This window comes from Haliotis cracherodii, unplaced genomic scaffold (genome assembly GCF_022045235.1).
Source record: "Haliotis cracherodii isolate W230 unplaced genomic scaffold, xgHalCrac1.p SCAF_1, whole genome shotgun sequence".
NCBI lineage: Eukaryota > Metazoa > Mollusca > Gastropoda > Lepetellida > Haliotidae > Haliotis > Haliotis cracherodii.
In genome coordinates, this window is record NW_027266264.1 from 51309451 (window position 1) to 51327157 (window position 17707).

A 17707-nucleotide genomic window follows, 5' to 3' on the forward strand; every position below is an offset into this window, starting at 1 on the left:
AGTGAAAAGTACAGCGACCAAAGTCTCTGAGCTGATAGTATATATTATCAGATATGTTACCCACCTTCCTAAAATAACTTTTCAGCAGATCGAATCTTTGGATATAAACCTAATTTCACAAGTCACTTGTCAGAGGGATGGTATGGGTATCCCCAACAGGGAGATGTATGGTATTGATCAACAGATCTGCTGACTTGTTAAATACTCTGTGATTCCAGTACAGTAGCCATGGTCATATTTATCCTTTTACAGTATTTGAAACTAAGGGAGGTCTTGAGATCTGTGTCTTTTGTATTTGAATCTAGTGAGGCCCTAAATCTTTAACCTTTGACATCAGACATGTTTAATTTCTAACAATGCCGTACCTTTCTTCATATTATAAATATGTATTGCTTTAGAATTCAGCGAGTAAGTATTTGTAGATGTGATCAAAGCTCCACTCAATGCTTAATGTTATCAAGTGTCTGAATCAACCACCTACATTATCACCTCAAACACATAAACTTAATGTTAAAAATTATGATAAAGCACGTTTTTCTATTAAGAGATGCTGTGGATAGCCCCAGGGTCTTCAGGAACCTGGGGGACCTTCTTCATTTTCCACTCACACATACATCTGGAAAGGTCTTGCCCCATATTTGACCTCGATCACTCAGATCTATGTTTCACTAAGCTCCACATCACTAACAGTACACTACAGGAGGACAACACTGTAATCTTATAGCCACTACTAAGCATGCTAATTGTAGCATCTCAAGCTCTCACTGCACATTGTTCACACACATCTCCTGCCCTGCGTGTGACCCCTCATTTAAAGACTGAATCTTGGTTACACCTGCATCACCTATCCTTGATATCACAAATAAACCTTTGATCACTATGTCAACGACAACATTATCCTTAGTTGAAGAGATATATTTAACAGTATGTATAAAAATGACAATCATTCTGCAATAATGCAGGGCATGGCCTCAGCCCTCCATAATCAAAAATCCAAAAACCACAAAAAAATCCTAATACTTACCGACTCCCTAAGTGCACTAAGCTCCAACGACCTAACTAAGGCAGGCAAACAAATAACCTTCTTGTGGATACCCGCCCACGTAGGAATATACGGTAATGAAAACGCCAATAAGGCAGCCAAACTATCCCTCAAAATCCCAGAAATAAGCTTAAACTTACGCATCTCAAAATCAGAAATTAAAAGCGTAAACAAGCAAAAAATAACCAAAAAATGGCATAACCTATATCTAAACTAAAATAGCCAAATCAAAAAAGTACTCAGCAAACCACTAACCAAACCAAAAATTCTCCATCCATCAAAAAAAAATCGACATAGTAATCACTAAACTCCAAACAGGACACACCAACCTAAATAACCACCTAAAAAAAATTAAAAAACACACTACTGGTAACTGCCCACACTGCAAACAACTAGAAACCCCAGAACACGCACTCATCCACTGCACACATTACCTAACACATCGAACCGCATTACAAACCACCATCAATCTAAACAAGGCACTCACTACTAGAAGCAATACTAAACCCACAAAATAAACTAGAAAACTTCAAGGCCTTAGGCGTATTCTCAATCAAAACGGAACTAATAAAACGCATCTAAAAACACTATAATCTACCAAATCAAAATCATATAAACAAACAAACATCCACCATACCCAGCTCCCTTAGTTCTACTCCCCCACCCAATCGGCATCTATTCCAAATCTCAAAATTCCCAAATTCTATATAAGCAACCCCTAAAGCCCCCTCTTGGGTTGCACACACCACTTTCGCCCCTTTCGGAAACACATTAAATGGCCTGGCCGGGCCCATGTGCGAAATATGCATCAGTCAGAAAACGCATGTTAAATCTCCAAAGTAAGTAAGTAAGTAAGTAAGTAAGCAATAATGCAAATTGTCCCAAAGCAATAGGTTGCCCTGCAGTCAAGATGAATGAATTATCTCGGTACCTTGTTTAGTTTACGTGCATAACTTTACCTTGGGGCAAATGTGTTGAAAGTGTGGAATACTACATGTACAAGATAAGATATACTTTTTTGCAAAAACATTCCATCACTGGACAGAGGCAATATGATATAGAAGACATACACACAATCAGTTTACATAATCATACGTATAACACTTAGAGCATATTTACTGAAGAAGCATATATAGATGTATAAGCAAATATGAGAATATGCAGAGGTGGACTCAAGAACTGTTTCTTTTACCTATACCCACAAGAAATAGCAGAGGGCCTATCTTAAGACAGTGTAAACACTCACATATATGTGAGCTGCTAATCCATATTCATAGTTCGTATTCTACCATGTTTTACAAATAAACAAACAATGCGAGGAAGAATATCTGATTTCTTCATGGGTCCTTTTGGCTAGTGCCCTACCTACCTACACTTGCTTGTAATGTGTCCGAAGGTAAAGTTATGCATCTATACTAAACAAGAGCATGAAATCATGGTGCCCCTACCATTGCTCAATGCTAATAGTTTTAAGATTTAAGGGGTCCCTAGATTCAATCGCTATAGGACCAAGTTTCAAGGGTCTCGGGGCTCCTTTTAATTTAAAAAAACCCAGGACTTTAGATCGGTTCATTTTCTAGGACTAACTGATTGTAATCCAAAATATCCTATAAAGGATTTTGTTCAAACTTGGTAATGATATATATAGAGTGGAATCTTGTATCAACTGTTGATAAAATCATGGACATGTCCACATGCCATTTGTCTCCAGCAAAATCTCTGAACACTGCCTTGCATGAACATGGTTAGAATTAGTTCTGCAGATAAGAATGAGAAATGACAGATCTAGGCTTGTGGTCTCAAAAGATTTAGTCAGGACAGAGGCAATATTCTCTCTAGGTGGTCCTTACGACCAACCGCTGGGAATTTTACGATATACTTATACTTACCAACAACCTTATACATGTTACAGTTTTGGGGTAGGAAGAAAAACATTATGAAAACAAAAATATGTTTGTGCATATGAATATCATAAATTCCATGTCATGTTGGTCAGTTGTTTTACTGAAGGAAAATATAATGCTAACTGTTTCAAATAAAAGATGTTTACTTTGCCATGATGACCATATCAACAGCATGAACAGTAATAAATCAATACAATAAATTCTCTGACAGTGTTCTTGATGATGAGAAACAATACAAGAGGTGTGTATTGACTATTGATATGAAAAAATACATCATGACCATTTCAATAAGGGCGCTCTCACAACAATTAGAAATAGGGGGCTCTTATTAGAATATTATTTTGGTAAAAAAAAAAACAAAGTTGAAAGATAAATTTCGTGGTTTATGCTGACAGCCTGAAATGTTTATGTACGACAGATATATTTTTCCAGAATTTAATTGCCAATAATAAAGGGTGCATATATCACACCAGTGCATATTATACGTGAATAGGGGAAGGAAGCAGTGCGTATTATATGTGAAAAGGAGTCGGAAGGGGTGCTAATTGGGATTGTTCAAAAGCCAATATATTAGCAAATCTCGACGTGGGCGCTTATAAGAGCGGGGCGCTTATTACGTCGAATAGGGTTCTTGCTAAAAAACATACCAAACAATGAATATGTACCAGAAATCAGATGACAAGGCAGGACTCTGTATATTCTACTTCAAACACTGCCAACAAGCACCTATGTTGGACACTCTGTCGTGCAATTCATGTGTACAATGTGAGAATCATGCAGTTTCATGCACATTCAACCGATGCTAAAAATTAGATGTCGCCACTATAATACATGATCTGTGGTGCAAATGAGTGAGTGAGTGAGTGAGTGAGTTGGGTTTAACGCAGCTTTTAACAGTGTTCCAGTTATATCGCGGCGTGTCAGCTTAATGTGGGAGGAAAGCTCGGAGTGATGCAAGTCTCAGACGTTTACCACTTCGGTGAAACCCACGTGCACGGGTATGGTGCTGACAAACCTAGAAACATAATCGGGGCGAACCGGGATTCGAAGTGGTGCAAATGACTGATGCTAGTTTGAAGAAAATTGAACAAATAGAAGAAAAAAAAAGAAAAAAAAGTAAGGCAAACTTTATTTTCCAAAACATCTGTTTAAATCTGAGTGTCTACTTGAATTGGTTCCACACTTCCTAAACATGCTATATCTGATGTACCATCTCCATGCCCCTAAACATAAGGTTTGAGTAGCCCAAGCTGAATCACAAAACAGGGCACCAAAACACAGGAAACACAAATGCAGGAGACTAAAGCATAAACAAGTAAAGAACAAGCTTTTGACCATCCCTAAAAGGCAATTGTCTAATTGATGTAATTGGTGTGAAAGAATAGCCTTGTTTCAACAGCTATATAGTTCAGGAATCCGGAGCGAGTTGTAGACAAAGGAGTAATTGTGTAGGCTACTTACAATACTGACATGAGCAAAAGCATTTTCTCTTATTCAACAACTAGCATCATAGAAATGTGAAGCAGGATGTGGAAAGTAATTGATACTGTCTGCATATTTATTTCCAAGTTTCAATCAGTGCTCTTGACACCAGGGTGCGCTCAAATATTCCCAACAAATATTTGAGCGAGCAGTCACTGGTAGGCCTCACAATTGCTGAATAAACAAATCTACTCACAATACTTAAAATACACCATACAATAACTTATCCAATGCCATAATCATGGAATATAATGAACTACCATATTCAACGTAATAAGCGCCCACAGTGATATTTGCTAATATATTGGCCAGTGAACAATCCCAATTAGCACCCCTTCCGATTGATCAGTGTACACAAGACTTATTTATTCGCGTATAATATGCACTCGTGTGATATGTGCACACTTAATTATGGGCAATTAAATTCTGGAAAAATATATCTGCCGTACATAAACATTTCAGGGTGTCAGCACAAACCCTGATATTTTTCTTGCAACTGTTTTTTTTCCACTAAAATGATATTCCAATAAGAGCCCCCTATTTCTAATTTTGAACGCCCTGGGCGCTTATTACATCGAATACGGTAATGCATGTGACAATTGGGCAGTATTCTAACATTACTAAAAAATGCAAACTTGCTCCTTGAACAAGTTGGAAAAGAAACATATCCTGATAATATATTATTTCTTTACACTAGCAGGGAAAAGACATGCGAAAATAGTGTAAATCCAAGCCATGACAGTGCTTGAAATTAAGATGAGTCCTGAGGTCGCTCCTATAGTATCTAAATCTTGGGGCTTTCAACATTTACAACACTTGTCCCTAAACAGATATGACAACATGGTCAAGTTAACTTCAATGCTATGAAACTTCGAATGGTACATGGTATCCCCATGTGTAATGGCTGTGGGATTATTTATAAGAAGCATGCAACCTTCCTCACTCACACTAAGACCAAGTGGTTAGAAATGTTCCTGATCTAAATAATGAATGGAAAACTCTGAAGGGAGTGACACTACTCCAAGTATTTTGAAACACAGTATAACTGTTGATGGGAGTGTAGAGGTGGTCTAAATTTTGCAAGACAAGCAGTGTTAACATGGTTAATGGCCACAAAGGAGAGTACCATAGCAGATGACCCATTGACATTAACAGCATGGGAAATGTGTCTGCTTTTATCAAGTCTGCAACAATACAGATGTCCTATTCATATGTATACATGCTTATTGAAATAATAACACAGGGGTATTGTTCTTGTATCCTAGTTTGACACAAACAGTTTGTCACATCATTCACTGTGCCAGAGGTGAGGTGTAATGGGGTTTAACATCATGTTCAAGGTTATTGCACTTATAGTGATGTGCATGCAAGCGTGTGTGTGTGGCTGCTTGTACTAGTCCAAACTAGTGAGTGAATGAGTATGGTTTTACGCCGCTTTTAGCAATATTTCAACAATATCACGGGTGGGGACACAAGAAATGGGCTTCACACATTGTACCCATTACGGGAATCGAACCCTTTAACCACTATGCTACCCGACCGCCCCTACTAATCCAAACTAAGCTAGCCCAGTGAGAATTTTACCATGCCGTTGTTAAACATGAACACCCCACTCAGACACAGATAACTGACTCCAAGCCGACCAGTCCATGTTTTAGCTACCTTAAATTGGAGTGCCAGGCAGGGTAACAACAAGTACCAATTTGTAACGTCTCTTTGTATGATGCAGACAGGGATTAAATCCTTGATCTTCCGCTCTCCGGACAGACACTCTAAAGCAAGAACATGGAGGTACTATAATACCACATGGAACATGGAGGTGGTCCCACTGGGCCAGAGATAACAGAGAAATGGCATAAGCAGTTATGTCTATACTTGTAAACTTACCATGCTTACCATGCTTACAGTACTGTGATCTCAACAATCAGATAACTGTAAACATTTTAAATTTGAAATCATCACAACGTAGAAAAACAGTATGACTGACATCTTAATCAACATCATATGACGTTGTTACTATTAGAAACAACAGATTAACCATCCGAAATAACATCATAGTTTTATGACCTTTGCAAAGGCTATATTACACTATAATCATGATAATACCACAAGAACAGAGACATTAATAATAATGATTAAATTCCTGATATTACAGCTGGTATTTCCCATTTTCAGATTTTGTATGAATGAATGGCATCATATGAACACTTCTTTATGACCCAGTAAATGCCAAATACTGCAAGCTGCTCCTGACAGTCACAATTCAAATTATGTACAATGATGTATAATCATATTTTTGTTATAGTTTTCCTGTAGCTATCGACAATGATAGAATTATCTTCACAATGATAAGGAAACAACAAAAGGTTTGACTAGAGTAGAGATATAACAGATGCAATGGCAAACTGCAATACAGTGTTCAAAATTAAGTGTGGTACTGGGGTCCTTGAGGTTTGGTCCAATAGGAGTGTGCTAAATTAGGCATGAAAGGCAAGGGGTCCTTGCAAAGGCCCTGATGACTTTTCCTGATCTGGCCCTGCTCTAAGGATGATAACATGTAATAACACAAAGTTTCCGCTCCAAACCTCATAAACTACAATAATTGTCTAATTCCATACAAATTTTTTAAATGTTTTCACAAAAACAAAATTTCAAGTCATAAGGAGTAGCAAAGAGGATCAGAACAAAAATTTAAGCATGATAAAAGCATCTTGGTAACTTTTTAGCAGAAATGGCTGAGCAGTGGTCATATACAGATTTTTCAATATAGCTGCCATGGGGGACATATTGAAAATCAGATTCGTCTTGAACAAATCCAGATGTCACCATAAAATGGAACAATAATGTGAAGTCTGAGCTTCATTGTCTTCTGAGAAGATATTTTCAGTGCGAAGAAACACATTTTGAGAGAAATTAGGAACATAGTCCAAAGTCAAACGTTAAAGTAACACACAAAAAAGGAAGATATATGTTGCGCCCCACAACAAACTACACATGTACCAAATAGGATTACCTTTTAAAACACATTGGGGTGTCATCCATCATTGTCGGAACAAGCATGTGAAGTTTAAGCATTTGATTGGTTTAAAGATTTCTGAGAGACAATGGCTCATAATATTTTTGTTTTTTTATTTTCAAATATGGCCACTTGCAGCCATATTTGCTTTCCAATCAAGATGTCTTAAACAAACTTAACACAGCACAAGGTCACCTACCCAGTTTCATGGCCCCTCATCATGTTACCAATAAGTATTGATGCAAATGTGTGTAATACACAAATACATGTCTTTCCACACTCTCGAACCCTGGCCTACATTACCAATTTATCATTATCATTTTTCCTCCTGACAATGTCTTCAACACAAAGTAATAATTAACTTCATCAGTAAACAACACATAAAATCCTATGTTTCAACAATCAATATTCCAGCCTGACTTCTTTGTAAGAAAACTGATATATACTAGTACTACTCAAAAGAAGTTAAAGAAACATTTGATTTTTTTCATATGACTATAGTTAATCTGTCATATATTGCAACACAAAGCCTTGCGATTGTGGGTGTTCTTTAACTTGTTTTGAGTAGTATACATTACCCATTTTAATCTGTTCAACTACTCACAGTAGTCATGTTATCTTCAAAGTTCAAAAACATAACATGTATGTTAATTGAATTTAACATTAATGTTTACAGGTAAACAGCCTCAGTCATGATGCAGTCAGGTAAAAGGTTTTTTTAATTCTAAGATAAAACCCTCACATGTAATTATTTTTCAACAAAATAGCTCTTTTGTAAATCACTAACAACATTTACAAACCATGTGAACCAAAGTGTCTGGTTTTGCAATCAATGTGCTTGTACCATGTGTACCAGTAGATCGACATTCATTCACACTGAGCACCACTTCCTAACACATCAATTGTCCAGTATCAACAGAATGATGACTGATCAAAGTACTGATTGACACTGCCGTACCTATCTTCATGTGGTAGTACTTCATGTCCTGTTCTGATCGGCTGCTACATTGGACTTTACAAAATGTCCAAGTTTCAGACACCCATGACCTCATTACACACAACTAGGTATATGAAGGCTTATAAACTTAATGCAGATTGCTTGGCCTTGAGCTGTCCCCATGTTTCCATGAAGGGAAGATTAAAGAATCTATGCAAATACCATCATCTTCAAAGATTAATGTAATCTAGAATGGCTATTGACTATTGTGTCATTCATCACTGCACCACATTTGTTCACTTCAGTGCAACCTTGGGTCATGTTGGTTGTTAGTAGTTTCTCTTATGCATAATTAACAAAGAGTTTCAAAAAGCTTAAACTGATTTTAGGCCCACAGCTATTCAATTTTATGTCACCTGTAATTAAAAACACTTTTTTGAGGATTGCGTAAATCATGTTGGACATTTTGTACCACAACAAATATCACATATATGACCATGCTGTGAACCATAGCTTACCATTTATTTTGTTTACAGTCTGTGATTAAAACGTCTTCTTCTACAAACTTGAACATCTCATTTTGCGTACATATTAGTTTTAATATGCACGACATACAGACTTTTAGCTTAGTTTATGAAACTAAAAGAAATGTTATAGAATAGGGCTTCTGCCTTGTGGTAAGTTGGAAACTGCATGGAATGGATAATCTTCTGTTTATCAATAAGTAATCGATTTGTAGAACTTCATTTTGCCATGGTGAAACCCAACTCGTGTACACATGAGTAGAGAGTGAGTTTGATTTAATGCCATTTTGAACAATATTTGAGTCATATCCCAAATGTTTTGACACAGACTGCAGCGTATGAGGCAGATGCAACACCTACTCCAGCTGTGACCTAAATGATTCACTTCATAATTTTGTTACCAGATATGTTGTCAATCCTTTAAAACGCATGCAACAGCATCTGCCAACACGTGACACTCGTTCATTTCCTTTTGGTGGCAGATGGTTTTACCAATAGATTCTCATCAAAGTAAGCTTTTTTTTCTTTTCTAGAATATCCAGAAAGGCACAAGATTCATTTCATCTTCAGCATGTTCAAATTCAGGTCAGCGTGACACTTTTAGGGCTTTAAGCAGCGGAAGAAACTAACATTTTAGTCTAGTAGTCCTCACAAGATAACTTTGACCCAGAGGATCAACACGACGCAAAGAATGTTCGTAGCATACCTATCTATTGATATCATAAAGCACACATGTGTAACCCAGAAGTTAAAACAAATTGTAATTTGCATGTGGTACCTTCAGAATCAGAAATATGAATTTTGGCACAATTCAGTTTAAATATTTACGTAATATAAAACATATTATGAAAACAAAACTAGTAATCAGATATTATGTTTTCACAACCATGACTTCCTGAAATATGTGTTATTGTTTACAAGGAACATGGGGTATTAAGGAAGAGAATATATGGATGTCAACTTCTTTATTATGAGGAACACAACGTTTCGGAGTATGTGCTTACTCCTTCATCAGGTGTACTCCGAAACATTGTGTTCCTCATAATAAAGAAGTTGACATCCATATATTCTCTTCCTTATGTGTATCACTTCTAAATGCCTTTCAAAGGCCTTATTGGGGATTAGGTTGACACAATCATAGTGGTATGCATGATACTGATGACATTGATATATCTACAGTGGAAAATTTATCAATATTTTTTCATATTTAATCTTTTCAAAGTAATAGCTACATTGTTGTAATATTATTTTATAATCAAGCAGATCTGTGGACACATGCAGACATTGTTAAAACTGAAACCCACAATGTTGTGAGTGAGTTTGTTATTTTTAACCATTAACCATACTTTTCTATGACAGTTACATCCCAAATGGTAATATGTTTACTCCTGAAGCCTGTCACATCAATCACACTGTCCAAAAGTGCTAATATCTCCCTACATGGAACCTGGATCAACGTTTCCCCGGCACAGCGATATGCTGTATGCCTGTCCCCGTCTCTCTCAACAGGCAGCCCCACTTAACGGAAATGGGTCAATGTTTCACTGCAGTGACATTCTGTATGGGGGAAATAGGTCTGACAGAGCTAGACTAGACTAACATATAGTCTCTGAAATGAACATATCGTACAAAAAAAGCAGTTGTTCAGTTATCTTAATAAAAATATAATAAAAAGTGAGCCCAGTGATTCTCTTCATTTTCAGCCTGATACTGTCGTAATCTAGACTTGCCAAACATTATAGACTTGGATGGGCTGTAGTTGATATATTTGTATCAGGGTCTGTAAGACAGACTAGAGCTAGACAGGTACCCTGTCCTTTGCTGCAGGCAAGGAGCACCAGCCATCTAGGGCAGGTAAACCAGTCTAGGACAGGTTTTGTCTCCTTGTGATTGTTGCAAACATCATAAACATGATTAGAGTAATAATTTACAGGTAGGATGTCTTATAAACTATTTTCATAATTATTTTTATACATTGTTTGTATCATGTGTATCATTATCATTTTACATAAGTGAGACAAAATTATAATTTCTTTTAAACTATTACGATTACTCATCCGATGTCCGTCCCCATTTAACAAACCCATAACAAAAAAGGCATGGCATCAGGCGCCGTGCAATAATTGTAACATAAAGCAAAATCCTTAAAAATGGCAAATTTATACTAGTCCTCATGTTCATGATAATACCTAAACTATTGGGTTACAACAGGACTAGTGCCAATTTCTAACAGTGGTTTAACTATTCAGAAAAGTTCCATTGCATCACAGTTATTTGTGCCATGTGTCTATTCACCATGTTCATGTCATTGCATATATTTTTTAACCAAAAATTATTCATATGCAGCTTTTCAGATCTATTAATTTTCTAGGACTTTGACAGATTGTATTCAAAAATGTCTGGAAGATATTTTTGAATTTGGGGGATGATATAGAAGAATGTCCTATCAAAAGTTGATAAAATCATGAAAATATCCAATAACCATATGTTTCCAGCAAAAACAATGCGTATGTACTTCATGTTTTATAATGTTAATGTAATGAATTACATCATAAAGAAATATTTAATGTTGCATCACTAGTTCTAATGACTAAAGAAGCTGCTGCTGTGAATGATGTCAAGTCAACAAGGTATTCCTTATTATAGAAGAAGGCACTTTAACTAATAAAGTCAAATCAGTGTTAAATTGCCATGTACATGATGCATTGAACCATGACCTTACCAGGCTTACTGTTACCAAGGTCACCATACCATCAACAGTATCAAGATACAAAGCAGGCTTGTAAAGGTTTGCTGCATTGTCTTTTATCCTTAATATCAGAGTAATGACAAGGTCCCATTGACTTTTAATAGTTTTATGCTAAATTTCAAACACTGAATAGAATATGGCCACAAAGTATATGGTTACACATCTTGCTAACTAGATACTCCAATGACTATGGACTGTCTATTTCGGACAGTAACAATGCACATTGATGTGATACAATACATATCTAGATAGTAAGATCCCAATACTTAAGCGAATCGTTACAGCACTCTGTTTACAACAAATAAACCAATCAACATGATCAACCTCCTTAAACTTCCTGTGACTAGCCTCCAGGGCATTTACACTGATAGCATCAATACCACAACAAACAGGCCTTGTGATCAGTGGGAAGATCACGGACAGATCACTTCTTCAGATATACTCTAGGCAAGTTATACAAACCCACTGACAAGATTAACTGTGTATTTTTCTCCACTTCTAAACACTAAGACACGTCTCATATATCAGATACAGAAACAGTTTTTCGACACGCTATACGACTTGCGAAAGACAGTCTTTCACAATGCATATGGCTCTGGACTTCAGCAGAATTTGGAACTCTAAAAATATATCATGTGTCAGTTCACTTTCTAGATTGATGTCTACAACTGTTAAATTAATTTTCATTCTCAAAATTACTAAAGCATGTCAAATACATAACATGTGGCTTTTATGTCAAATATCTGTTCTAATAGCACCCATGGTGATCAAGGTAATACTGCTCAATGAATGTCTTACAAATTTTGAGCTGTGCACAATTCACATGATACACTGCCGTTAACCCTAGTTTGAATGAAGTCCTGATGTGAATAACTGTTGCAACAGCTGTAAGTGTAAGCTTGGCTACAAATAGCCCATAAGCATGATAAGTAATACCGCAAAATCTAGTTGAAGCCATCCTGAAAGATTAGCTTTAAACTAAAGAAGACTTTTGTGGGAGTAAGTGCTGCTGGTTCAGTCAAGACACACTAGACCACAAAAACTATGATATACTCAAACACTACACCACTGTAACTAAGTCCATGTGGTGACTTGAACCTACCCCTTCTTGTTTCAGTGCACCACTATTTGAACACATGTGAAGAATGTGCATGAACTTCTTTGTTGAAAAATTAACACGACAAACATACACACAAACCAAGGTGATGTTGTTACAGCTGGAGTGAAGTTACAACCAACAACAGAGGCAGTGTTGGCAATAAAGAGGGGCCTGCTATCCTTGAGGTTTGCTCCAGTAGTATCAAGGGACTGCCTTAATCTTTAACTTTCATTTGTTGTTTTTTAACGCCGCACTCAGCAATATTCCAGCTATATGACGGCGGTCTGTAAATAATCGAGTCTGGACCAGACAATCCAGTGATCAATATCATGAGCATCGATCCACGCAATTGGGATTGATGACATGCATCAACCAAGTCAGTGAGCCTGACCACCCGATCACGTTAGTCGCCTTTTACGACAAGCATAGTCACCTTTTACGGCAAGTATGAGTTGCTGAAGACCTATTCTACACCAGAATCTTCACTGGTCCTTTAACTTTCAACACTGAAATTAGGACAAGAGCTCTGAGACTTCAATGCTTATTTTCAATCACTGTAGAAGCATTCTGAAGAAATAAACTGACAGTTTCTGGACATATGCTACACCCAAACTACTGTTCTTCACCTCAATAATGGCATTAGATTGGATTATGTCACTGTTGCTGTAAATGTAAATCCACTGATAATTTGCATCCTTGAAACTAGCAACTATGGAATCTATCTACATGATCTAGAATGAGCCACACGTACCATGCATATCCCTTGAAAACTGTCAAGGAAACCCTGATTGCTCTACACTGAACATGGAACCCCTAAACCTAATCAATCAAAACTATTCATTTTAAACAATAAAACTAACACAAGAGTTTTCACCTTTCACCAAACAGAGCGACAGACACTAATGTTTTATGTTGTAATATACATTATAACATTGCATGTATTCCATTAACTTTACAGTAATATGATCTGGATCCAACATATCAGTAGTTGAGACATAACCAGGACAGGACACCAGTAACAGTTTATCTGTCTGGGTGGCAGTCAGCGCCAAAAGCCTTCAATCTAATAGCCAGTCGTCATGTAGTTGGAATATTGCTGAGTGCATTATTAAACAACAAACAAACAATCAAAGTAGCCCATAGTAATCTTTGGGAGACAGTTTCAGTAGACATAAGGAATATTATGATGATAATTAGCCGTATTTACTCTTTTTGGTATGTTACTAGACCAACAGATTTTGATCTAGACTTAGGCTTCAGACTGGTAGCTAAACTCATAGAATGGGGTGGTCATATATCCAAATACAGTCTCATTTAGGCATGCTTAGCCACTAGTTCAAAATAAGATGCTCTTAATCACACTATGCATACATTTTACCAATTTAATCATAAAATTGCATAAACACAACCTACTTATTATTATTTTAAGTGTGTGTGTGTGTGTGTGTGTGTGTGTGTGTGTGTGTGTGTGTGTGTGTGTGTGTGTGTGTGTCTGTCTGTCTGTGTGTGTGTGTCTGTCTGCGTGTGTCTGTGTATATAAGCACCTCAGCATGACAGAAATACTATACTTTCCGAGTTTCAAGCCCAAATTATATGAAAAATTAAGACCATGTCAATGAAAACAACCCAAAAAGCTGCAATTCCTTGTAGCCTGTATACATTTAACATGCTAATACTCGTCTAGCTGGTTAGCATGAACATCTATCCATGCAATGAGAATGCCGACTATCAACAATGTTAAGTCTGCAAGGTGATCCTAACTTGCATCAACATGAGATGACATGGTACACGGACCATGACACAGTCAGACAAAGATGGATGTTTCTCTACATATCCAGCATGGCCTGCAGCTGATGGTAATCTGGATGGTAATCTTGGTGCTGGGAAACAACACTGGAGGACAAAGGCTACGCACATTCCAGGCCTGTGTCAAGTTGTTTCATAGCCTTTTCCCATAATTGACTGCAACAGGGATTTTACCTTACAAAGAGGCTACTGAGAGTTTCCCCCAAACTGAACACAACAATAATCAGTGCTGAGTTCTCAGCTGAGAATGCCCAGGAGCCAGGTTAAAGGGAACAATGTATGCTAACTAGAATAGTTGAGTAAAAGTATAAGGAATTTAGTTAATTTCATTTTATATAACAGACACTGAGACAGAAGTGTTTTCAATTCACAAGCAGATAATTTTTGGCAAATCAGAATTTGATTGTTCACAACAGCATGCTTAGTATGTAGACAATTATTATGTCACATCTTATGATAAGAAAACACACAACTTGATCTGTAACAATTTCTGGTTTATTGCATTTCTATATACGCATTACGCCTTGATGAAGATTCTTATACCATCATCAAGCTCTTAAGAAATACTCGTATTCAGCCAGTTAATGATTGTAAATGTTGAGTGACAGGAGCTTTTGAAACCACAACGACTATTTCTGGTCATTCCAATCCCCATAATGATTAATTGAACAATGCTAATTGTTACAACAATAAAATTGACAAATTCAAAATATCACAATTATTGAAACCTGCCCTTAAACTTAAACATGTTGAAAGTCCAGATATCCTGACAGAAGGATAATAGATAACTGAACAGAACTATTTCATGTGATCAATTGATATAATTACTCCTCTGTGCCTTTTGACAGACATCCTTTGGGATAATTTCAAAACCGACATGAATGTATATAATTTGCATAATGTTGATAAAGGTGTGTAGGAATTCACTGATGCATCACTTTAGTCTGTTACGATACGAGGATCACACGGTGAGGCCATATATCGATACACATACATAATAAAGGTGACATGTAATACTGTATTAAACTAATTGTAAAATACTATCGCTTCATTCAGTATTCATTCATAATGGAATATGCCTGTGGCTTCTTCTCACATGACAATCGTCAAGTGTTCATGTCTCGTAGTTTTCTTTCATATCGTGTCTCATGTGCATCATATCACAAACTATCGAGGTTACCATGGTTGCAGCCCTAGTTAATAATCATCATAAATATCAAACTGACTGATTATTCAACATATTTTTCTCTCATCTTGGGTGTCTAGTATCATAACAATAATCAAGATCTCTTATTATCATGCTTATGAAGTAAAATGCATAGCATACAGAAATCATCACAAAGGAAATTCCAAATCAGTAGCAAGAGCGTGAAACAAAGAAACAAAAAAATAACACATTTATGATTTCTCACAAATCTTATGAACATAATAGACTCTGTGATGATGAATTGATAAAGCCTTCAATAAGATTAAACAGAAGAAAATCTCTTCAAAAATGATTAAAAAATTCTGATTCAAACAAAGGGCACATCAAATTTAATTAGTTGTGTGCAGTACCATGTGTGTCATCAATGAGTGCCAATACTGGCAGGTGCTGATACCAAATTGGTCTTTGTCAGGAGATGATTGCTAATTGACCCATATCATGGTTCATCACTGTAATAACCAGGCTAACAATGGACTATTAAGTGGTAAAAGCAAGTCATAGTCATGGAGCCCTATGATGATTCCAAGATGTAAATAGATGCAAGGCAAGGGCTACACAATTAGTAAAGATCAGTTTTGCAATCATACTCACTGATGCATTTGTTATTTAATCACACTTATCTGTTGAAATGTACTTGATTCATGAAGGAGACACAGCCAAAAAGCAAATATAATCTAGTTTTCCTTACGCTTAGTTAAACCCAACAGGATAAGAAATTGGTTAAATTGTATTCACTTACCACTGTTACAGAGTTGCCATGTTCATAATAGTGGCAGTCCATATCACTGGTATTGCATTTTACAAGCCTTGGACTAGCTGAGTAGTGGATACAGGTTAATTTGAAAATAATTTTGAACCTTGCCTAATACTTCACTACACATTATGTGTCAAGTTACTGTCAACCTATGTCAGACCCTCAATATGTTTTTGTTCACTTTTTGTTTTAAATTAATAGATATATAACATAATTAGCATATTAACATATCAACTGAACATTAATTTGAACTCCCTAAAACCATATTACTGACCAAACATGCCAAATATAAACACAGAGACAACACTTCCTCAAATCAAAGACTAGTGAAAATATGGTTTTCTCCCAACTCATCCTTCCAACATTTCTGCAGTCTTGGATCCAGTTTGCAACCAGTTTTGGCCATGTCCTACCGTAAATTACACCAGCATGATCAATAATTCCGAAAGTCAAATAACTATCATGTGTGCTTTTGTCATGAAATATTACCATCAAAACATGTTAAAACTCTGCATCCATGGATTAACGAAGTTTAATCTCTATTTGAGTTGTAAACACAGTGAATCAGGTACTACATAGCAACATTGTAAACATTGGTCATTGACAAATACAAAAACATATTTATCATACAACAGGGTACACAATTGTTTTGGTTTTGAGTATATGCCATTGAAACTAAATGTGTTTTGGTAATCATGACAATGAAAACTTATAAAAATCAAGGAAGACCATGTCTTTCAGAGTACTAATTAAGGTGTGCTTAGGATCACTATATAAATAGTGCCTATTAAAGACTTCAAGTAATTTTGTAATTTGATTATGATATCAACCTGATAACCTGTTGTAAGAGCATGCTACAAGTATGTTCATTTCATTCATAATATAGATAGTTTAAGAAAGTAATGTTGACAACAGTTCATCATGTTCATGTTTGTAACAATCATATCAAAGAATCAAATAAAATGCACAAAGAGATAAGTCAACAAATTTTAATGCACATGGAAAACTGTTATATCATCTTGCCCAAATAATAACATAGATAAGCCTACACTATAATAGCAAAATATTTTCCATATGCGAGTGAGTGGGGACCTTTAATATAATATAGTGGGCCAGACAGCTTCAAGGAAGTGACTGACATACATCCACTGAACAAACTGCACATATCCCAAATAATATTGAAGCTA

The 17707-nt window shown here is 36.3% G+C and overlaps 1 protein-coding gene across 3 annotated transcripts in view; it reads right to left on the reverse strand.

Annotated features, from left to right (window-relative positions):
* The window catches only part of LOC139479087 (chondroitin sulfate proteoglycan 4-like), a 46721-nt gene that overhangs the window by 28313 nt on the left and 701 nt on the right, over positions 1–17707 (reverse strand). The window lies entirely within an intron of this gene.